Here is a 24474-nt window from a genome sequence, read left to right as displayed (position 1 = left end):
ACAAAGCTCAGAGAACCCCAAGGACTCCACAGTTCAACCCTGAGCTACACATATTCGCTTCTGTTGGTAAGACCCATGTTGGACGGAGAATTCTGGAAGTTGAGGTCCACACTGTGAAAGTTGCCATGGTAAGATAAAACTGCAGTAAATTATTAATTAACAATAGCTTTAATGATTTGCAATAAATAGCCATTCTTTTGGTATTTGTTTACCAAACTGACTATTGTATTTGTATTCCTGCTCCATTAGCATAGGATTTATTCATAAAATAAATAATAAGCAGAAAAATAATAGAATTGCTGGCTTACATGGGTTTCAGTGAGTTTAAAAAGAAACCAACACTTGTCTCCAGAATGTTAACAAAGAATAAGCATTCTCCTAGATAAGCCCAAGACAGATTAAAATATTATATAAAGCACACAGCGCCCTGAGAACTGCTATATTCATGGAAGACTTCTCTATCTCCCATTCCCTGCCCATATAATTTTGTGCTTTGCATAGGCAATTGAAAGGCTGTGAAGAGCCCTTCAGAAAAATATGTCAGAAACAACTAAAGGCAACTGAACTGCTCAAAACTGAGTTGTCCTCTGTTGATGTTGGGCTCCTTTTCCTTTCTATTGCAACCCTTACCACACTGATGGGTAGAGTACAACAATATTCAGTGATAGTCCTTAGTACAGTAGAAACTGTAGGGATAGAAAAATCCCTTTCTGTGAGCTGTTTTCCATTCACAATTTTCACAATCTAAATTAACATCATCAGATAGCAGAAGCAGGTAGGAGAGGGAGCCTAAACACAGAATATACTTTAGAGCATGGTTAGGTAACCCACTACTTGCTTTTGGCTGTTGAGTCCCATTTTAGAGCATACATAACCTCCTGCAAATCATACCCAAATCTGAATTCAATAGTACAACCAACAATGTGTAACTGCATTTTTTAGACTGTCACCATGTATCACTGAAAAAGATTTCAAAGGTACTCAGGCTGGCATATCTGTCAATTATCACACCCAACATTACATGTTGTTTTACTGCATGAAACACTTTCTACTTCATACAATTATTTTTAAAATGTTTATTATCCATTCACAGCTTTTTAAAAAAGTATATAAGAATACAGCAAAATTGCTTACCCTGGTGAGTCAACTTCTTTTCACTTTCAGAGAAATTGACGGCCTACCTGTCTTACCAGTAAGCATCTCATGCCTTCAAAGTACTGAATGATATCTTTAAGCATACCTTTGAAATAAATAAACTTCCTCATAAATAGCTTCATAAAGAAGGCATAAAGCTTATGCCTGGCATCATTTAAAAAAAGATTATCTGAGATGAATCTAGCCTCATGGTAAAAAGGTGAAAAACAAGCTTCAGAGAGAAAAAATGGTGTGCTACATAATTAAGGAAATACACAATTAATTAAAATCCCAGTTTGTATTTATTTATTTATTTAGAACCTTTCTTCTAAGGTTTCCATAGCACTTTTCAGATAATAATTTTTGCAATACTCGTGAGGTACCCAGCAAATGTAAATCCACATTAAAATGTAACTTGCTTGAAACCTAAGTTAATGCATGCTCCTCACACACCAGCTGCAGTTTATGCTTTCATGAGTGACTTGAATTCTTCACCATTATTTTCTCAATTGACGGCCTGCCATTTGAAGATGCAGTGCAAGTGAACAATATTTTAATCTCCTTCTCTTCCTTAACAGTCACAAAGGGATCCTATTATACTAAAGCAGCTTACTACAAAACTGCGTAATGCTACCCTGTGAATGCATTGTTCTTTTATATATCAGCTATAGTAAGAACTTATTATAAGATGTTAACATTACCTATTCACAAATGCATTGTTCCCAAATATAGTGGCTTCAAAAGAATTCAACTGAATCAACACTGTTAATTGAGAACAATGATGCTATGAGATAGTGACAAATAGGCATGTGTCAGTGATAATGGAAGATTTCAACTTTCATGCTGGAAATTCCAACTCTGTTCAAAGTCCAAAATTCAACCAATTCCCAAAGTCTCTTGCTGATTTGTTTATTTGTTAGAAGGTGGAAAAATAAAGAGGGGGCTCCCTTACCCTCAGCCTAATCCTGGCAAACAAGAAGGAATGACAGTGTTTGAAACCTTGGGAGAACCTTAGTCTTGAGTGCATGATATCAAAGGGAACAGGAAAAGAGAAAAGTTGATGAACTCAGACAGAAGGAAAATCACAAAAGGATCCAGGAAAGATGAAAAATCCTTCAATATTTAAGGCACAATCACAAATTTATTGCCCTCACTCCCTGAGAGGAGATGCTGAGAACAACTTTTTAAGCCTTAGCTCTGTCATGTTTACTTTGTTTTAGTGTGGATTCTGTCTCACCACGCCTCCTGTGTTTCCCCTTGGATGTGTCATTTGTTTTTTGGATTCCTGGTCTCAGCCTGTGACAAGGCTGTTGATTACATTTACAGCTGCCATTTTAAGATAGAGGTAAAAAGGATTCTTTTTTTTCCTAAAGTCTGTTCTGTCTGAGCTTTGCCTATCACTGAACTGTGGCAAGCACCCAGCTTGCTATCTTGTTGGCTGGCAGCCAGCCTTGCCAACACAGAAAAATTAATAAATATCTATTCATTTACATGCAAACTAGCAAAGGGTCTTTAGGAAAAGAATCTATAATTGTCACCTTGCCCTAGAACCATCACATGCCCATACAAAATGATGCAAGTTCATAGTCTCTTTGAACTCAGATATGAAATCCAAAATAACCAATTAGAAAGAGCAAAGGCATACTGGAAAGAACTGTTTTAACACAATATCATTGTATTGTTAAAAAAGAATAATACATATGTGGGGCAGTATATAAGAATGGAGATTTAGCCTCTTCTTCCATCCAAAGATAAAAGTGACATTCCAAAAAGTGACACTGGTATGTTGCCATGGACTGATAATGAGTTCAAGTTACAGAGGTTTAATTAGGGAAGAACAAAAATTGGAAATCTATGCCATGAGGAATGATGAGAAACTTAGCAAATTTTGTTTCCTGGTAATAATGAAAGAAAAAGATTGCAAATGTAAAAGGTAGAATTATTAAACTATAGGTAGGACACAAGAGAAGCTGTGATCTCTGTGCTGAGTTATCCTTCTGTAGGCTAAAATCAAGGCTAGAGATATTTTGTTTTCTCAAGTACCACAAAGATGTAAATTAACTGTAAGGAGACTGTCTTGTTACTGGAGCTTTTCACAAATATTAACATATTAAGCGCTTCAGAAACTGATAATTCTATCACAATTATGTTAAAGAAAAACCCGTTTTACCATTTTACAATCTAACAAACGTAAGAGCAGGAAGAAAATAAAGGTTTAAGGTTCAAGAGAGATGTGTTTCCAGAAGCTATTTGAACATTTGCAAGGATGAAGATGTGGATGGTTGCAAGCAATTAAAAAAAAAAGGATGGATATGTAACCAATGTAGTTACCCAATTACAGTATCATATTGAAAATCCATGAAAAGTTGCTAAAGAAAAAATTGATAAGGAATCTAAAGCCTATTATTTATTTTGTAAAAAGTCACTTTTACAAGGCAAAATTAAGCAGAGATCTTCTTGTCCTCTGTCTTCCCTTAGTTTTGTTTCTGTGTATCATATCAGTAGAGGCAGCTATTTTTAAAATTTCCTGCAGGGGCTGTTTCATCTCCATGTTAAAAGACGGGTGCAAGCAAAGTGGAGAATTGCAGAGGATAATGAGAGAATAAGAAACAGGCTGATGGAAAGTCTTTTTCAACTCAAAGTTGGCCAAAACTGTAAGTTCACACTTTTAGCAGGCAGTTTAATCAGTTTCACAAACAGAATCTATTTTACTAAGCCAAACCAATCAGGTTCTCTGCTTTTTACTATACAATGGTTAATTGTATCATTTCTATTGAAGAAGCTTTAACCACTGCAATCCAACCTCACACATTAGAGAGAATAAAATAAAGTATCTAAAAGGAGGCGCTTATTGCAAAGCTTTTTCTCCTGGCATAATGACAAGTATATTGAATCAAACACAGAATCCAACAGCTTCAGTTTGAATCACTATTACAAGATTTTTGCACCTTGGTGGAATTTTCCTGGACAACTGCACAAGGTTTTATTTTGTCCCCCATGTTATTTAATAACCTATATAAAGCTGCTGGGAAGAATCATACATGGTTTAGAGCCATTTATCACCAGGTCAAGCTTTACTGACCTCAGTGTTCAGAATATTTGAGTATTTCCCCTCACTGTTAGAATGTGGCTCGCTCAGAAGACCGTTTTATCAGCACTTCATATTTATCTGACAAATATTCTGCCTGACCCACAAATAAGAGCCTTTCCTCTGGCTCGATGCACTGCCTTGCCTTCAAGGGAACTAAAAAGGAATACAAAATTGTTTGCAACTGAATCAATCTCCCATGTCCTACTGTGATACTCAGTTTACTTCAGTTTATTAATGACTCTCCTAATTAACCATCCAGGGAGATCAGATAAGAATATGCAATATTTCTACTAGCAGATCAGTCAACTGAATTTTCAAGGGTTGCCAGATTTTATTCACTTGTAGTCTATCTTATTAATCAGCAAATATGTTTGCTATTGGGTGTTGGAATACAAGTAGTCCTCGATCTACAACCATTTGGGCAGCGACCATTCCAAATTACAACAGCACTGAACTAATGGTGCTTACAACCAGCCCTTGGAGTTCTGGCTATCCCAGCACCTCCAGAGTCACGTGATAGCGATCTGGGTGCTTGGCAACCTGTTCACACTTATGACTGGTTGCCAAGCGCCCCACAATCACATGATTACCATTTGCAACCTTCCCTGCTGGCTTCCCCAGAAAGTCAATGGGGAAGCCGGCAGGGAAGGTCTCAAGTCATTGGGTAAGTCTCCCCCACCCACACACCCTTCCCCAGCCCTCTGTGCTTGCGCCGTGCCAGCCACTTGTGCATCCTCGCACACCCTCCCCGACCCACGCAGCGCCTCTCATGCACCCCTTCATACCCTTGCACATTCCCTCACCCCCTCTCCAACCCGCACTGCGCCTCTCACACACACCCTTGCACACCCTCCCCGACCATGCACCTCTTGTGCACCACCTCGCACCCTCCCCAACCCATGCTGTGTCTCTCATGTACCCCCTTACTCCCCCTCCAACCCATGCCATCCCTCTCATGCACCCTCATGGATCCTCCCTGACCCTCCCCAGACTATGCCCAGCCAAAGCCACGCCTCTTGTGCATCCACCCAGACCCATACAGTGCCACTCATCCATCCACTCACCCCCTCACTCTCTCCCCCACCAAGCAACAACCATTTACTTGCCTGCAGGCCTGTGACTTGCAACTTCCTGCCAGGTTCCCCACCAACTTTGGTTGTAGGAAGCCAGCAGGAAGTTGCCTCACTTAATGACCGTGAGATTCAGTTAACAATGGACTGCAGGGATTGTGATCATAAAGTAAAATTCCAGTCCCAATTGCCGTTGTAAGTCAAGGACTACTTGTACATTATTTTTAATAGTACACTACATTATTAGATTATTTTGTTGTTGTTGTTGCTTGTATTGCCTTTTCCTTTGCCAAGTTAATTTGTTTCCCAGGTTACTGGTCTCTGATCATAGCTAAATAAATAATACTAATAAATAATAATATCCTATTTAGGAGTGCAAATGCATTCAGGTTAGAGTCTTTGCTCTTCTGTTATAAAATGCTGTGCTTCTAGAAGGCTGCAGGGAGAATTTCAAACTGGGAAACAACTACAACAACCCTATCTGAATAATCAGATTATAATTCTGATTATCATGACATACGCAAACGGATATTTAAAGCAGAAGATGAACAACATCAAAATGCCAATGAAGTGGTTTTCCAGAATTAGTTCAGCATTGCTTTTATGCACAGAGGTATTGTGAGGATTAGCTTGTGGAGGGTTTTTTATATTAAACCTGCATTTTTAGAGGCAGCCATGGGGATAATTCCTCAGCCTTTTCCGGCAATTCAAAAAGTAATTGGACCAAAGAGTCTACAAATCATCTCCTCATCTCTAGGTTATGTCCATGATGGAGGCTTTTAGAGAAGAGCGAGTCACCTAGTGACAAAGCTACATGTGTCTTTTAGCTCTTATAACTATAATTGCCATAGGTATGGAAGCTATGGCCCAAAGAATCCACTGTGCCATCCTATGCTTCTGAATAGAAAATTCTAGCCAGGAAAGATTTAACCTTTATATACTCTTGAATGCATCTGTTCTAAAGAATGCACAGTAGAAGAAAAAGTAAAGTAGCTACCTTAGCAATATATGTTTAAAGTATTGAGAAAAAACTAATTTCAACAAAAACTGATAAAACTTCTATGTTTTCCAGAATTCTTTCTCTAACCAGATAGCAGTGGTACTTCAAAAGCTGATCTCACCTCTCTCCACATACATGTGTAGCACAGACACTGTTTTATTTGATTTGGCTCCCAATCTCACATCAGAGAAAAGAACAGCCAAATTTCCACTGACTTGAAAAGGGGAGAGGAAAAGGCCTAAGATTTAAACTTTGGAGCAGACATGTGTTTGTACGTGTTTGTGTATGTGTGTGTGTGTGTGTGTGTGTGTGTAATTATTTGCTAATCAATAAAAACAAAGAAGAAACAGTGTTGCTTTCATAGTTAGGAAGAGTATAGCAAGAACAGTATTAGGCTACAATGCAATCAATGAACAAATAATATCAGTTAGACTTCATGGATAACCCTTTAACATGATGATTATCCAAGTTTATTCTCCAATCATTGATGCAGAAGAAGAGGAGGTTGCTGAGTTTTATGATGAAGTTCAGTTTGAAATCAAGAGAGTACAGTATGCCAGCAAGATGTGCTTCTTGTGGTTGGAGACTGGAATGCCAAAGGTGGAAATATCAAGGAGGAAAATGTAGCTGGACTACATGGTCTAGGAAACCAAAAAGTAGGAGAATGATTTACCAACTTCTGCCAGTCCAATAATTTCTTCGTTACTAACACAGTCCTGGTACTTCAGGACCAGACTGCATTTAAGTTCACCTGTTATTTTGCTTTTCTGTGTTTTTTGAAAATGAATTTTATTTTTTAATTTTTGCAAGTCAATTCAGTGCTAAAACTCTAAAGTATAATTTAAAATATCCTAAAAAATGTTACTGCAAACTTTATTTATATTCTAAAGACACATTCACAGTGTACTTTAATTACAAAAACAGTATTCTTCATAGTACAAATTCCCTAACAAACTCAGCAATAGTTATTGCTTTATTTTTACCAGCAGAATACTCTTCTGATTAACCATGTAAGAAAGGCCAAAAATCAGAAAGTGGGGTAGAGGCATAACACAGCTTCAAGCAAGATGTCCAACTACATATGTTAATGTAACATACCAAAAGTGATTATGTTGGAGGCAATTGTATCATACCTTAAAAGTAAGCAGGCACATTTTAATAATCCAGTGATCTGTTCTTTGTTTCTATAAAGCTTAATAAATATTCATGAGTAGCTCCATGACATCTCATTAGTGAACTGTTAAACAAGCTGAATAAGTGCTGAATTAAACATTTGTAATGAATTACTGTAGCTTCCTAATGCAATATGAAAACATTTATTTGTACATACAAAAACAAATTTACTTAAGTAGTTCCAATTTGAAAATACAACTGTGCTTGCAAAAGCTAAATCTACATTGCATTTTTATTAGAAAAAATATTCAAGCCAACAATACCAGCCCTGCATGGGTAGGACTGCTGGTGATAAAACTTGCAGAATAACTTCACATGTTAAATGGGAAATTTGAGTTAAGTCAACCTTTCCCATTCTGATGCCCTCCAAATATCTTGATTTCAATTCCCAGACTTCCAGGCACCTTGTCATTGGCCATGCTAGCTGGGGGGATATAGGAGTTTAATTCCAGCTCATTTGGAAGGCACAAAATTGGAGAAGACTCTGTTAAGTAAACAATTCAGTTGATTCTAACTGAGCATCAAATGGAATCTACTTTTCCAAAACAAATCCTATTTTTAGTATAATTACATTCACAAGCAAATACAAGTGCAACGTATTAATCATCATTAATAAAACCTTTTTGCACTTTAAGCATTTTTGCAGCTGCTATGTAAATACATTTTTGCCCAACACAAGTGGTTGAAAAACTAAAGATTCAGCTTTCCAATTATAAGATTTGAAGATTTAATTACTGTGCATGCCAGTTAGGAATCTCTGTTTGCTATGATGGTAATGACGTAAAAGCAGAACCTTCATTTAAAATAATGGTGCCTCTTAATTATAAAAGAAAAAGAAGAAAAAATTGAAAGCATAATCTACCCCTACAGCAACTGAACACAACAGAGTATTTGTTAGGCCACTCATAATTCATGACATCTGGTTTGGATTTCTGGACAGAAGAGTCAATTTCAAAAGTTGCAGTTGCCAAATCCTGGTTTGCACTGAATTGTTTTCTCTACCAGATTCTTATATTGAACTAATCCTACCTAATACCTGTGAAGAATAAAATGGTCAAATATAGAGAGAGAGAGAGATGAACTATCCACTTTATAGCACTGCCAAATTCTTTTTGCTGTATGGCTTTTATTCCAAACTGCCTATTGCAATATCTCTTGAATTACATAAAAAAGTCGGAAATACTCTACTATTAAGATAGTTTATTGCTGCAGCACAGTTCTATCTAAACTTGTTCTTCACCTAGTTATTTGTCGCTTCCATCTGTGACAACAGTGCATGCAAAATCAGAAAATACCATACAAGACCAGAAACTGGCATGTGATTACACAAACTCTGCCATAGTTCTCATTTACTCAATTCACCTTTATATTACATTACTCTACCAGCAAGCATCAAGGGATTTATTTCTTTGCAAATGTATTCATACACGTAGATGTATTGAAAAGAAACAAAATGCACATTCATTTTCATTTAAAAAATATATACTTTCATTATTTGAAATGTGTATACCTTTCCAACAACTGTAGTTACATAAGATTCTCAGCACTGTATATTGCCATCTAGTGTACAGCTTTTTAATATTCAGAGCAAAATAATCCACAAATCATAAAATGTTTCATATAGCAGTAAGGTTTTCATTATTCTCCATGGATAGAATCCAATACTGCACCAGTGGACTTTTGCTACTACAACATGACTTTCTCTTCCTTATATTTTTCATATATCTCTAAATTTGAATCTGCTCCACAAGACTGAAGATCGAATTGGATAATTCACAGAAGGATGAAGAAGGGAAGGAGGATTATCACTTTTTATTCTAGCAACAAATGGAAGCATTTCATTGCTAAAGTGAAGCTCACTTGAACTACTTCACTATTAGAATTAGATACAGAATTATGTGATACAAAATGTAATCACTAAGTAAAATTATAATCATTTTATTCCATTCACTAAATATTCATAAAGGAATGTAATATTTACTAAATTATTTGTGAAATGCGTATCTAGTAAGCATGATACATATTCTACTAAAAATATTTTCCGATAAAAGATATTTAAAGGAACAACCAGCATCCCTAATTTGTAACACTAGAACCTCCTACTGCAATTTCCAATCAAGTTTAGCTCGAGAGTAAAGGAAATAGGTGTGCTAAGCTTCTTAAAGGCTTCCATAAAAGGAAAAAAATCTCCAAATCCTTGCAAAATTATTAAACAGGGTAGGAAATCCCATTTGGTTCCCCCTTGGCGATACAGTTACATTCCCATCCTGCCCACTGCAGATCTCAGATGTAAAAAAGACAATTAAAAAGGCTGTTCACAATTTGCCCATTTGTTTAAAAGTTATTTCATTTCATTTGAAACAATAGTTTGTAGTCTATCTTCTCTTGCAGTTTTTACATCCTGCCTTATCAAATTGGAGTGGGAATAGAGGGTTAATAGCATTTCAGACTGCAGAGAGAGAAAGAGAGTAAAATAATTCCACTTTATAATTTTATTTAATATTATGGGCACTTAATAAATCCTCAAAGTGTGTGTTTGTTTTATTACATACATAATAGCCACCCAATCATAAAGCAACTCTAGGCAACTAACACAATAAAAACATCAATATATTAATAATACAATATCCTATAAAAGAAAACGAAAAAGATGGCCACTAAGGAGAACCCAATTATGGTATATACTTATGCATAAGCCCTTCCACAGGTAAGCCACGCTTGATTTTTTAACCAAAATACCATGAAAAATATGCCACCCATGGATAAGCCAACCTGCATTGGCACCTAAAATTCTTGATTTATCCACAAGTATATATGGTAACAGTGAATTCATACAAGCCACTAGCTCCTGATCCGCATGAACAGCCAGGTCTTAAGGGCTTTGAGGAAGGCCAGCAGGGTAAGGGCCAATCTAATCTCTAGTTGAATGCAGGGCAGGCATTGCAATAGACAATTTCTTGGGTCCCACCAAGTGACAATCTTTAACTGACAGGATCCACATCACCGCCCTTCTGCCAGATCTGAAGGGGCAGGTAGAGACAACTGGAGAAAGGCAGTCCATCAAATATCCTGGCCCCATGGCAAGAACGCTTTACAGGCAACAAGCAACACTTTAAGTTGCACGTTTAGGCCTACTGTGAACCAAGACAGCTCATAAAGCAAGGATGTAACATGGATGTACCAAAATATGCCCATTATTGCTCACGCTGCATATTCATGCTTATTCTGGACCAACTGAGAGTCAGTTTGGTCTAGTGGTTAAGGCACCAGGCTAGAAAGCAGGAGACTGTGAATTCTAGTCCTGCCTTAGGCATGAACGCTGGCTGGGTGATTTTGGGCCACTCTCTCTCAGCCCAACTCATTGCACAGGGTTGTTGTTGTGGGGAAAACAGGAGGAAGATGGAGTACTAGGTAGACTTGCAGCCTTGAGTTATTTATAAAAATATTAAAGGCAGGATAAAAGAAATCTAGGAACCCTCCCCCCCCCGAAGCTTCCAGATGATCTTCAAGGACAGTCTCGTGTAGTGTGTGCTGCAGTAATCAACTCAGGAGGTGACCAAGGTACATCCCAATTGCTTTTCTTTAAACAAATTACAGTTGCAGCATCTAATACTGTACCTGCTCTGGTAAAAATAAACAACTGACTTTATTATAGAAAAGCTAGCTTAACATTATTTTTAAATGTTAATATATCTGAATTTTAATTTTACCTTTTGTTACAAAATAGTTTAAAGAAGAGAAAAACAACTATAAAATAACAGTGCAAAGTAAATGAAATCTAATCCTCAAACAAGAAAATACACATAATATAAAAGCAGGGGAAAAAAACTATCCAAAGAAAAAGATCTAACAATGCTTCAGAAAAGTTTCAATCCATAACTATTGGGTAACGCAGATAATTTTTTTCTTTAACAGAATTGGCATTTCATTTTTTGCTAGATTACCGAGTTCAACTTTGTTTTTACAACTCTGAGAAAAAAATAATTTGAATCTATGACTCCACAGCTCACTATCTTAGCCACTGTGTTACATCTCATATTTCCCCCCAAGTTAGAATACAAGAAACAAAAATAGATTATACAGCAAGCCAAGCTACACATGATCAAGTGATCAAATCTGTATCTCCAATAATTTGACACCATCATCACTGTTACAGCTGTCACAATTAGATTGCTTCAGAAAGACTTTACAATATAATCTTGAAAAGAATCAGTAGATGTTACAGTGAGTATTTACTTGAAGGGGGGGTTGTTTTTGTTTTTTTGGTAAAATGTAAGAAAAGTGTCCAATTGGCCACCTATGCATACCAACTGTAACATCAACTGCCTCTCACTAAAATATTTTAGAATTAAAATCCAGCAGAGGTAGCAAATAATGTAGCAAAATGCAACTTTGTTGTTAGCCAAGATTATTCTGGAGTAGTTCTCCTGGTAGTGATCCTCAATCAAGTACATGAAAAATGCTACAATGGGAAGTGGAAGTTATAATTCCTCTACTAATATTCATACACTAAGTATAAATTTCTCATGTAGTGTATTGTCATTAGACTTATTGTTCAATATTGCATATCTTAGCATGAAACAAAGGCCTGCCACATCCGAATGTAAATAAATATTTGCACTGCAATAAATGTAGATTACTCATCCTATCATTCCCTGTTCCTCATGGTCATGTTCATGTACAGTCTCCCAGTCCTCCATTTAGCAGAAAAGCATGCAGGCTTTTGCCCCAACTCTTTTCTGCCTTAATTACAAGGCTACCGCTACTGGAACTGCTGTTAAGTTTTAATGTGTGACAATTTGCACAAGTGATTGGTAGATTGCATTGGCTGTATTTCCCCACATATCCACTCAGTGTCATCTGCCAATGGGAAGAAGAAACACCAGTTGCTGTCCTCAATATGTGGTGGGACAGTGTTGGACAACTGTGGGCAGTTACCTGGAACAGAGTCTTAATCATCTTCTAAGCTTCCTGAAAGACAGTTCTCCACATTGCTGACTTTGACTCAGGTTATTTCTGAATATGGATTTAGTGCTCTTATTAGTATTTAACCTGTTTGTTTAAACACGTGTCTTGTGCTCTTCTGGAAGAGCGCTATATCCATGTCCAAGACATAGTCCGGCTGGCAGATTGCACAGGGGGTGGAGGGTCATAGGTTGAAGCAAGAGGGAGTTCTCCCAGATCCCTTCATTTTACCTTGTGCTCTTTTGGTATATGTGCAACCTGTCAGTTGGGTGCAGGATAAAGTGGGAGGGAGCCATCATTCAGGCTCCAAGGGAACGTCAGTATTGGCAGTGAGTCGCCATGATCAGCGGCTCCTGATGCACTTGTGCTCTTGGCTGCACTTGTTATTCAGGCTGAAAGGGGAAGTGGGCAGAATACTTGTTTATTTCAGCTACTATACATCCCAAAGCAATATGTTCTTCAAGGGAATGCTGGTCGTGGAAGTACACAGCTATGTTCAGCAACACCCAGAAGTAGTTCATGGAATATGCAAAATGATGGTGGCACTCTCCTAAAAGCAGCAGATGATACGGTCATTGCAAAACCCTTTGTCCACATAGGCAGCAAAAATCACTCGAGAAGAACCAGCAACAACCTAGCTCTGATTTCCATTTCTCAACTGGAGCACTAATTCTGTTTTTTAAATATGGATCTAGCAGTCTTTCAAAAGACCATGTGTTTAAAAACAGGTTTAGTGTTCCTCCAAAAGAACATTAAACCCACATATATGAAGCATACATAATGCCTGATCAAGCATTAGAAAGACAGATGCATCTCAGAAGTCAAGGGTCTAAGTCTCTCTGGCAGCCCAAGGCAAAACGGTCAGAGGGCACTGTCCTACAACTGGAGGAGTAGGTATGCCTAACAGCACCTAACATGGCAAATAGGAGTTAAGACTATACCAATCCCTGATGATGTCATCATCAACACCGACAATAAAGCATTGGCAGTGAGGACAGTAAAGAAAGGTATGCATCCATTCAAGGTAATGAGATTAATCTATGGAAGACACAGTGAAAACTAGTTTCCCAGGGCAGTTATGCTGAATACAGTATGTCAGTGACCAACTGCTACCTCACAATGAGTGTGAAAAATGCAAAACAAGAAGAGTACTGGGTTTAACTTGCAATGGTTATAAGGAATTTCAGCCTCATTTTAGCAGACAGCAATCAAATATTTAAGAGGCTTAATTCAAGAGTGTAATAAAACTTTTTCACTAGCTGTACCATACTGAGTGTCTAGATAGCTTATGCTGAGATAAGCCATCTAAAGAGGGAGCCTGACAGTTTGACAGGATTCTGTTGTGTCTTGTATGCTGTTCCATTTCTGCATGAAACTACTGGAATTGGTCATTCAGAACTCTGGAATAAGGCCTTTAAAAATACGGGTAACATTAAGCTTAGTACTCATGAACACTGCCTGAGCTTGAAAATAAGGAGGATAATAATAAACAAGGCATTATCTGAGATTCAAACACTTCTGGAAATTTATTTGTAGCTTACAAACGCTTCTTGGGATGATGCTGCCCTGGATTTTCAGAAGGGGTTGTGGGGAGGAGTGTATTTCCATTATTATATTTTGTGTACCTGCCATGTTCTTCAAGTTTATCTGACATAGCAACAGTTATCCAAGCTTCAGTAACAATGCATTTAAACTACTGCAACATCTGAAAGCTTCAATTGGTGAAAAATGCACAATCTTTTACAGTGCACAAAATGCTGAGATCATATACTCTCAATAGTGAAAGCCCTGCAGTGCTTACTAACTGTTTAGGGCTTGATTCAGAACCTTGGTTTTAATGCTAAAATATCTAAAAATGTGCTTCTGTATGAAATTAGGTTATTAATTAGGTATGTTATTCCAGTGGTGCATTCTAGCCCCTTGGCCTCAACTCTGGGTCCCGGTCAGCAGACCTTCAAGAGTCTTGGTTGTTTTTTTTCCTGGCTTTCATTTATAATTTTGTTATACTGTATTGTTTTTATTCTGTTCTTAAATAATGTTAACTGCCCAGAGTCATGTATTTGAGATGGACAGTCATATAAATTCAATAAATAAATAAATAAGATCTGTGGAAGATGAACTTCTGAGAGTCAATCACTTACGGGGTCCCACTTGTCAGACACATGAGAAAAAAATGTTATGAGTTGCCCCAACTTTTTGTTTTTAGAAAAGGCATTAAGACTCAGACTTCGATTCTGGCCTCTTACAATACCCTTAACATCTTCATTGTTCTTTTTTATAGTTAGTTATTTTGCATTTTTGGCTTAATATGTTTTTATTATTTGTTATTGTTTTACTATTTGTGATCTCCTGTATTCAATTTTGGTAGTTTGTACAGACAAAAAGTATAGAAGTATTACAAATAATGAAATAATACTCTCACAAAAAGTCAATACCTTCTTTTTTTCTATAAGCAAAGAAAAATAGCATGATCAAAATCAGAAACACTGCTCCCAGGAATAGAAAGAATTAATGCTACTTGTAGCATCTGTAAGACTAAACTGTATGTAAGTAAATATTTGTGCAAATACAAACATCATAGTCCTTATTTGTCTTGAAGAAGTGCTATATTCAAAAATATCTTCATCTATGATTTTTTCCCAGATCCTCAGTTACAAAAAACCTGTAATATATTTTTAGTAAAATGTGCACTGACCTATAGGGTTTTTGCACGCTTTTACATCCTACTTTGAGCTAAGAACAATTAAACCCCCTAGCTACTCTATCTATGGAGCATGACACTCCAGACTAAATCCATGATAATTCATGATTGTCTAATAAAAAAATGACTATAAAAATAAATAATTGAAGTGTACTGCAATGAAGCTTAGCTGACTCATGCATTTGGCACACTATTTCTAAAACCTAACCAGCATATGGTAATTAGGACAGGAAGAGGCAATTTGAATAGGCTTTTTTTTAAAAAAGAAATTCCTTCCCATTGGAAAGGGAGATGGAAAATTGGTATATGTAACAACAGAACATTGTTTCTGCAGGCATATTGGGGACCACTGATATGGATGACCACCAACAAAATGACCTTTTCCCACCTAATCAGAAGTTTGAAATTGGACTTTTATGTTTACAGCTGTGTTCGTCCAATAGAATAAAATGATCAAAATAGTAAGATGATACCTTTATGAATTGACATTAACCAAAAATTACAAAATAGTCACCAAAATATGCAGGAATTTTTTTTTAGTCTAGATATTAAGCAACAATTTAAAAAAATAATGGCCAAAAGCTACTAGTGTAGCCATAATTTCAAAATCAAAATGGAAACTTATTTAATGTAATTACTTTGTGGCATTTATGTGTATCAGAGAGTTCAGTATTTATTTGTTTGCTTTATTGGATTTATATCTGAGCTTTTTCATACTGAACCTGAAATTTTATATTGTTTCCCTAGATAGTAAAAAAAAAGCTTTATTTCATTGGGTAAAACAGTATTAGTATAGCACCTTCTTAATATGTAATCTTAACATGGAAATTCATGAATAACAAAATGGAAAACCTATTTATGGTAACTTAAACAATCTACATATCAACTAATTTATCAGGAATTAAATCACAATAAGCTCAACATTAATTTTTTTACAGCTAATTTTGTTTAAATGTGCTTCAAACTTTAGTAATGATTAATAAGCAGTTTTATTGCTTTTACCAAGACATTTGATCTTTAATTTGGTGATGATTATTAAAAAAAAAACTCCACAGTGTCATAATGAAACCAACTTTAAAAACCAACAACAAACCATCAGTTCAGAATCTTTTAAACCAGAAGAAGGAACCTGTAGCTATCCAGATGCTGTATTACTGAATGATAACCAGCAAAGGTAATAGAAAGAGATTCTGGAAGTGCTCAACAACTCTGGAGAGCCACAGGTTTTCCTATTTTCAATTTATGACTGGTCTCTTTAATTCACTAAAATTACGCTATTATTCAATAACTGTCCCTTTATATTCTGTTCATCCAATATGTAAAATTACCAATGCTCATCTAATTTAGTAAGATGTTTATCAAACCATCATAAGTTATACAAGACTGTAATGCTATGTAAGGTCTAGATATACTCAGAAGTAACCTCTATATTTAGCTTTATTCTGTTAGGCTGAAATCTCAGTAAAGCAACTGAGCAATGTGGGCTTTACTCCTGAATAAATATGCAGAGGCTTTTCTTTCATTTGGAGGCTCTCCTAAATATAAACTAAAATGGAGAAGCACAAATAAGAAACAGAAGCGTAATACTCTACTTATTTGTTTGTTTACAAATTTTATATGGCCCCAAATCAAACAACATGACTCTGGATGGCTTACAAAAAACAACCAAAATAAAACAACAATCAACAGTAATAGTAATAATCAGTAATATGTGATCTGGCTCACATCCCTACTCTCTTCCTGCACATCATGGTCCCAACACTTAGGGACATAACCACATTTTTAAAGCCTTTTTAAAGGCCAGCAGGATCAGAACCAATTGAACTATTTCCTATTAATACTATTTCCTATTACTACTTATGACTATTATGACTATTAATACTATTTTCCTATAAAAACTATTTCCTATCAATACTATTTGAAATTAAACAGAACAGAATCAAATCAAAATCTTTATTGCAGTCAATGACCAGTCCATAACTATTCGATATGTGTTGTACTAAAGTAAATTCAGTTGAAAACTTATAAATCATGGAGAGGACCTTTGATGCTCTTTAGTCTAACCCTCTATTCTATACAGCAAATTGCAAGTTAAGGTATCCCCAAGAGATAGCTGTTAACATCTGCCTGGTAACAGGCAGAGGATTAGAAATCTCTCACCCAGCTGTAATTTGTTCAATCATTTCTTACTACAAATACATTTATCCTTATATTCACTGCACAATCAGCTGTCCTCTAACCTAGTACCGTTAGATTAAGTCCTGCATTTCTAAAAGTAGAAAAAGTAATGCTCTCTTTCATACAGTAGTCCTTTGAAGAGTGCTATCATATACCTTTTCTGCCAATCAATTGTCTCAAGGCTAAATATATCCAGTTCTCTCAAATGTTTATAGACCTTGTTTTCGGGACTGCTATTCATCATTGCTCTCCTCTGAATCTATTCCAATTTGTTTTGAAGCACAGTATCCAGAACTGCTCAGGAAACCTTTATTAAGTGTCATGAATATGAGCTATAAACTTTAAAACACATAACTTGATCTCCTCATATGTGAACAAACTACTTAAATCAGTACTTTAAGAAAACAATCAAAAGAAAATAATCTGTAGCAATGTATGAAAATACTATTACTCTTTACTCTAGTTAACTTCCAGTATATAATGACTGCAAACTACAGTGAGCCCTGCATCCTCTGAAACTGTAGTTCAAAGACAAATCAGACTGCAGTACTTCATTTAGAAATAGGCAATGCTGTACAATACTGTATAGTTACTTACAGAGCTAGATATTTCTTGCTGGATCACACTAAAGCTGTACTAAGCATGAGGACAGGAACAGTTCTCATTTTAGAGAATTAAGAGCACACCAGAATGCAGGCCTAGTGCAAACTAAGCCCCACAATACCTTTAATCTCTCATCCTGGTGTGCAGATAGCAAGGGGACAGGCATATGCACACATCATATGGGTGCAGACAGATATCCGTAAAGCAGCTTTTGGCTATCATGACCAGAAATTATGACATAATTCAAACCATCTAGAGAGCACCTTTTTGGACAAAACTGCACTAAGACCCAGCCCTCACAGATACTCTTCATGCCACTTCTCTCTTCCCTCTCTAAACACATATGCATATCTATAGAGATATTGATATAGATAGATATAGACAGTGATATAGATTTATCTTCAGAGAGACACAACAATGCATACTTGATCTACAGTTCCCACACTCCACAAGCTGGCTATGCAGGCTGCGCAATTTCAGGGATACATCTGAAGAAATGTAGAGAAAATATTTTTCCTGAGAAGCTACAGTAAATGTACCAAAGAGCACAGACATCCCAATGAAAGCCCAGAACTTTCAAATCCTGCTTCCCTTTCTTTACATGATAGCATCTTCTCACTGGGGTGCTTTATATCCAATTTAACAATTAAAATATAGTTTTAGAGGCCTATATAAAATATAGAGTCCTATATAAAAATCACATGTGCTTCCCTGCATTCCAGAAGGAAATCCAAAAACTCATTAATAGGGTTTATACTTTCCAACCCTATAGATCATTGAAAAGAATAAAGAGGTTGGGACTCTGTCTATTAGCATGATAATTCTTTTGTAACTGAACAGAACAGGACCAAATTTGGTATGGGGGAAGACGCAGGCAAAAGAATGACTGAGTCTGAAAATGGGCTGGATCCTGGGGGCTGCAGAGGAGAAAAGTCTCCTTTCCAATGCCAGTGTATTCCTAGAACAGTATTTCTCAATCTTGCCAACTTTAACATGTGTGGATTTCAACTCCCAGAATGCTGGCTGGGAACTCTGGGACTTGAAATCCATACCTCTTAAAGTTGCCAAGATTGAGAAATACTGCCCTAGAGGAGAAGCAGCTGGTAACAGCTCAGAATGTTGCCCAAGCCTTCATTCTAAGCCCCCCACCTTTCCTCCCTCCCAGTTGCATGACCTAGTGTAGCTGTTATTAAAGGATTAAAAAGAATTCCAGAAACCATGTTCTGCATGCTTTCCATAACTTCTTAAAAACCTAAGTCTATAGACTTTTCATACATGACTATTCTGATGCCCTGAGTCATGCCCTTTTTGACTCCAATACATGATGATATTCACTCCAATGATAACCCCATTCATGTGCATCCATCTGAACCAATTTAGGCTTTTTCCTGTTGGCAAATGAATATTTATGAGTTGTTATATAACATTTCATGTAACAAAATGTCCAGATCAAACAGAGATGCTTCAAACAGCTCATTATTATATTTTTTTTAAGTTCATACTCAGTAATAATTTGTTGTATATGTTAAAGAAGATTTCTATTACTCAAAATCATTACAATTTTATGAACATTTTCCCCAGTTTCGTTGAGTAGTTTTCAGACTAGGCAGCTTTCAGCTATGAAACCACAAAAGAAATACTGAAGACTATTAAATTAATCTTCCAGCATATTTTCAGAACAAAACCATGTCATTTAATACTATGAATACCCTTTATTACCCAATACATTTATTAGGCTATTGGCAATCTACACTCAGTAAAGTTCAGAACATATATTTAGCTTATTAATAAGTACTATTATTATTTATTCAATTTTATGCTGCCCAACTCCAAATGAAAAGTATGGATGCTTTTCAAAGAGGGCAGTGTATAATGGAAGTTCACCTAACAACTTTCCACAAAATTCTTTTCCATGGATAGATTTAAAGGTATGTAGGGCAACATGTTTGCCTTTTGAAAGATCTGTTGAATGTACTTTATGGTTAGGGGAGAGATTAAGAGCTTCTAGGGCATGACACATCAAGTGCCATCTCTAACTTTCCTTCCAGAGCAATCAGTTGTAGCACTTCCCTGAAAGGGAGCATGTATGCAGTGGGTATGTGTATCTTTTTTCCTTAGTTGATTTTATCCGAGACCTTCAGTTAAATTAGGTATGCAGCAAACAATCTACTCTGCTTCCTGAATCCCTGCACAAGATTCTCCAGAATAAAGGAAAAGAGCTTGTTCTACTTTCTACTTCTAGTTATTGCAGTGCTGATAAATTCTTTTCCAAATCTCTCAACCAAGGGGGGCAAGAAAGAAAGGGAGACTTGAGAATTTTCAGTCTGTTTTTTCTTTTCCAATACAGACCCAAACGAACTGAAATGCAGCTGCTGTGTTGCTGCTCATGCTGATGCTTTTTACAACGTAGTTACAAAGGACCGACACGAAGAACATCCTGCATTATTCGAAAACAATTCAGAATAATCCTTGAGAGTTCTATGCTTAATTCGTTTCAACGCGAGAGTCGGCGACAATAGCTTACCTCCGCGACTTCTCCGCTACAATACAGGCGCATTTTCTCGGGCAAACGCCTGGACTGGCACCGAGGAAAAAACACCATGCAGTCGGAGGATCAAAGAGGATGGCAAGGCTTACTCCCTCTTCGTTCGCCCCTTCCTTTCTCCTCCCCCCAGAGAGGAGGAGACAGCTACAAAAATGATCGCCTTGGAAAGAGCAACTGCAGGTAAGGGGAACCCAGTCTCTAGGTACTAAAACACCCACCGGCAGCAGCAGCGTTGGAAACCACTACAGAGACGCACGCGCCCGCTTTCCTCTCTGTCTCCGTCTGAAAACCGCGCCCGCAACCTACCCCGGCAGCAACGCAGCCCCCTCCCGCCTCCCCGTCTCTGCAAAGGAGAGACTTCAACCCAATTCGGGGGCAGGGGAGTCAGCCTGCCGCCCAGCCCTCCCGCGAGCCTACACTCCAGCGCCTGCCTCCCCAGACTTGTTTTCCCAGCGGAACTGCAACAGGAAGAAACTTGAAAGGGGATCCAGAAGCGACGGCGGAGAAAGACCGAAAGATTTTCGCCTAAGATGATCCCGGCGGTAGAAGCAACAGCTGGCCGCCCCTTCATCCGAAGCAGCCCCTCCGATGAAAGGCCAAAGGAAACCCACGGGTTTTGTTTCTTTTCTTTGAGTTTTTACCTGGTGGTCCCTCCTTAAAGCCGACACGTCACTGTAGCCGTGCTTTCCCAGTCCGTTGCACGCAGCGACTCCGTCCGTAGCCGGAGCTATTTATAGTCCGTAGCTTCCTTCCAGCAGCCTCTGGCCAAGCGCGGGAGAAAAGTGCTCAGAAAAGCGGGTGCAAATGGCGGGACTCTGCCCAGCGGCTAGCTCCGGTCCCGTCCCCGAGCGCCAGAGCTGGCGCGCGCCGCGAGGATAAGTTGGTTGCCCCGCAGCTCCCACACAAGCCGGGGACGCAAAGCAAGGCGCGCGCTCTTCCCCTCGGCGCCGCCTCCTCCCACCCAAGTCTCCTCCCTTTCCCCTCCTTCCGACAATGTCACCGCAACCCGCCAGAGACTCCCCGGCTCGGAAGGAGCAGCGCGGCGAAGTGCCTGAAGGCGCAGGCGCTGTAGAAGACGGGAAACCGGGTGCGCCACGCTGCGCTCGGCTGCTTTCCCCCTCTCTCTCTCGCTCTCGCAGGCACCGCAAAGCAGCTCTCAGAGGTGACCGCTGGTGCAACAGCCAGAGTCGGAGGAGAGAAACAGGAAGAAGTGGCTGCTTGTCGTTCTCCTCCCGGTGCACAGAGGGAGCTCCGCTCCTGCTCTTTCTTTGGACAAGCAGAAGATGGAAAGGAGAAAATGCCTTCCACCGGCTCTCACAAGGCTGACTTCCTGGTGGCGCCCTAGTCGGCGGGCATACTTTTCTGAAATAGTAATGACTAAAGATGATGATCTGATGAAGTTATCCTCGTCCCTCCCATCTATTCCTCTGAACCCTGTAGGTTTTGTGAAGGTGTATGCAGGTGTGTGTGTGGTTCGGTGGGTGGGTTTTACATCAGAATTCTGGGATCTCAAAGTATCACAATAATGTTTTCATCTTTCACATTCAAACTAAAATGTATATTCTCATATATATGCAAAATGGATAGTCTATTTGCAAATGAGATTGAATATCATACTTTTCTCTTGACTGGTCATCTCTGATTCTAATATTATGAGAGATAGTTTCTCAATTCCTTTTTTTTGCAGCCTTGTCTTTTTTTCACCTTTCCCAGATCTACAATATTCTTTTTAGATTCAGTACCAAATCTGATGTTTTATAAATGAAAAATTGCTAAGCACATGCTCTGCTCATACCAGTCCCCACTTAAGGACTGACTAATTGTTTCATTAGCTATCTTACTAGATCAGAATTTCCAAAAGAAACAATTTCCAGTTTAGATTATAAGTAGGTGGCAGATGTGTTTTTCCTATGCCATTCTATATTTCTTAAGGATTGGCTCACAGGGGTTTTATGCAATATGCCCTTAGAGTTTCTGCTAATCCTTTCTCACAATGAACTGTAGCATGTAAACTTCCCTCCACAGATGGAAATCTGCAGTTTTCCAACAATTATGCCCACAATCATGGCAGCTATAAAAACATTTTGGCACCATGGGAAGAATTGCTACAGGAAAACAATGACAATCTTGTTTCATACACTGTGTTTATCTATGCAAATGTATCACTGAGGACCATTGGTTCATATCATATGGATGTTTTTTGGTAACATGCCAACAGCCTTTAATATTCCAAAGTAATGATGGTATATGAGGCTGAAGTGTTTGGGAAGACTATTATTCTAGCAAATAAGGAACAGCAGTTTATTTTTTAATAAATCTGTAGGTTAACATGTGTAGTGATGATGTAATGATCTTTGAAAGAATACCACACTTTCTCAGGTAAATCTTGGTGAACACTCTGAAAGGGGACTGCAGATATCCTAAAGTGGAAATGCTGCCTTCTTAATTCTGATTTGCAATGCCACATACCAGCAATACAATTCTTTCTAAATATTAAAGGTTTTATGGATTCTTGCAGTGTGATGCTGGGAGCTCAGAATTCTATCTAGCAATGGGAAAGCATATTTTCATTTCGTTTTGAGTGCTCTAGCAACAAAGAAGCAATAATATATCGTTCTACATCTGTATTGATTGCTAATTCTGAGTATTTAAAGGAAAAGGGTTTCTCCTATGTTGGGAGACAAGTAATCCACATAACAGTAAGGTACAGTAGGCTAAGTGGGTTTTTTTCCCATTCTTAATTTGCTACCTATATCTAAATATTCAAAATATTTAAACCTTACATATTTTTCATTCTGTTTATGAAGAAACTTGGAGAGAGAAATGAAAATTGTACCTATATTTGCAGCAGCCAAATTTAGCTGGTAAAGTGGATCACATTTTTGTCTTTTATGCAGCTGTTGAGGGGGCTCCTTCCTATCCAGAAATGAATGGTGACCATCAGCACCATAAATATGAATACACACATAGTTTTTAAGAGCTGAAACACCTGAATTTGTCTGCTTGGATCAATGCATTTGGATTACAGTTTCTACCGGCTATTCAAATTAGCCATAGTAGCTGGACTGATGGGAACTGAAATTAAAACACCTCATTACATATTACTTTTGATTTCTCTCACATTCAAAACCTTTTCCAATCTGAACTCCTTTGTATCCTATTTATGCTGAGGTGGGTGAGTTTTTATAAGCTGTTACCACAATAAAAAAGGCAAACTTAACTTCTTGCCTATTTCTAGCCCTATGCAGGGTTGAAAAACTTCAGGTTTTTTTTTTAACCAAAAACCTATTTTTAACTGTAGCTACAATCAAATGTAACCAATGACTGCTTACAGAATTCTGGGCTAGATTGCACAAAGATGTGATATTGACCATAGGAAGAAATTATTGGAACAGATAATTAAACCAGTAGCTTATCTGCTTTATGCAGTTGACAGCAGTTAATATATAACTAGAAAAATGTCCATTATTGTGACTGGTAAAGGTTAAAGAAGTATTGTAAATTACAGGGACACATTATATATGTGCCTAGCTTTATTGAATTTTGGTCAGTAAAGATCAGACTAAACAACATATGTGGAGTTTATCCTCTTCAAAATGTCATTGTTTACAGTTGCCAACTTTTTAATGGGTACTGCTCCTTAGCTTTTAACAGCAACTTAGAATACAGATTTGATTCTGTATTCAGTTGACTGGAATTTATTTTCAGGTAAGTACATATAGCAATCCCATACACCCCCCCCCCTTACTAGTTCATAAGAAACTAATCCAGATGTGACAAAAAGAACTGGGAAACTGTTCCTTGTGCATCTATGCGTTTCTCTTGCAACCATTATATATGAGATATTGTCCTATCAAATTTGTCTGAGAACCATAGTCTGATTACACTAAAACCATATATGTCTGATGCAAGCTACCATGACAAAAAAATAACAAAACATGAATTGGTTCTGATATCATATTCTGTATGCCCCTGCAACAGCTCCCTCAAATCTGGAATCAGTCCTACTTTTTC

The 24474-nt window shown here is 37.7% G+C and overlaps 1 protein-coding gene across 4 annotated transcripts in view; it reads right to left on the bottom strand.

Moving 5' to 3' along the window:
* Nucleotides 1-21425, bottom strand: part of INPP4B (inositol polyphosphate-4-phosphatase type II B) — a 256059-nt gene extending 234634 nt beyond the window's left edge. For 2 of the 4 annotated variants that reach the window (XM_088132815.1, XM_088132817.1), the window contains exon 1: nt 21102-21425. The gene's annotated coding sequence lies outside the window, so the exon portion shown is untranslated. The remainder of the gene's footprint in view (nt 1-21101) is intronic. The other 2 variants (XM_088132816.1, XM_088132818.1) reach the window with 2 other exon arrangements.
* Between the last annotated feature and the right edge of the window lie 3049 nt (nt 21426-24474).

Source organism: Python bivittatus, unplaced genomic scaffold, assembly GCF_059951505.1.
Source record: "Python bivittatus isolate LINGU-HERP-01145 unplaced genomic scaffold, Pbiv_v1 ctg000070_np1212, whole genome shotgun sequence".
NCBI lineage: Eukaryota > Metazoa > Chordata > Lepidosauria > Squamata > Pythonidae > Python > Python bivittatus.
This window is presented reverse-complemented; position numbering and strand designations above follow the sequence as displayed.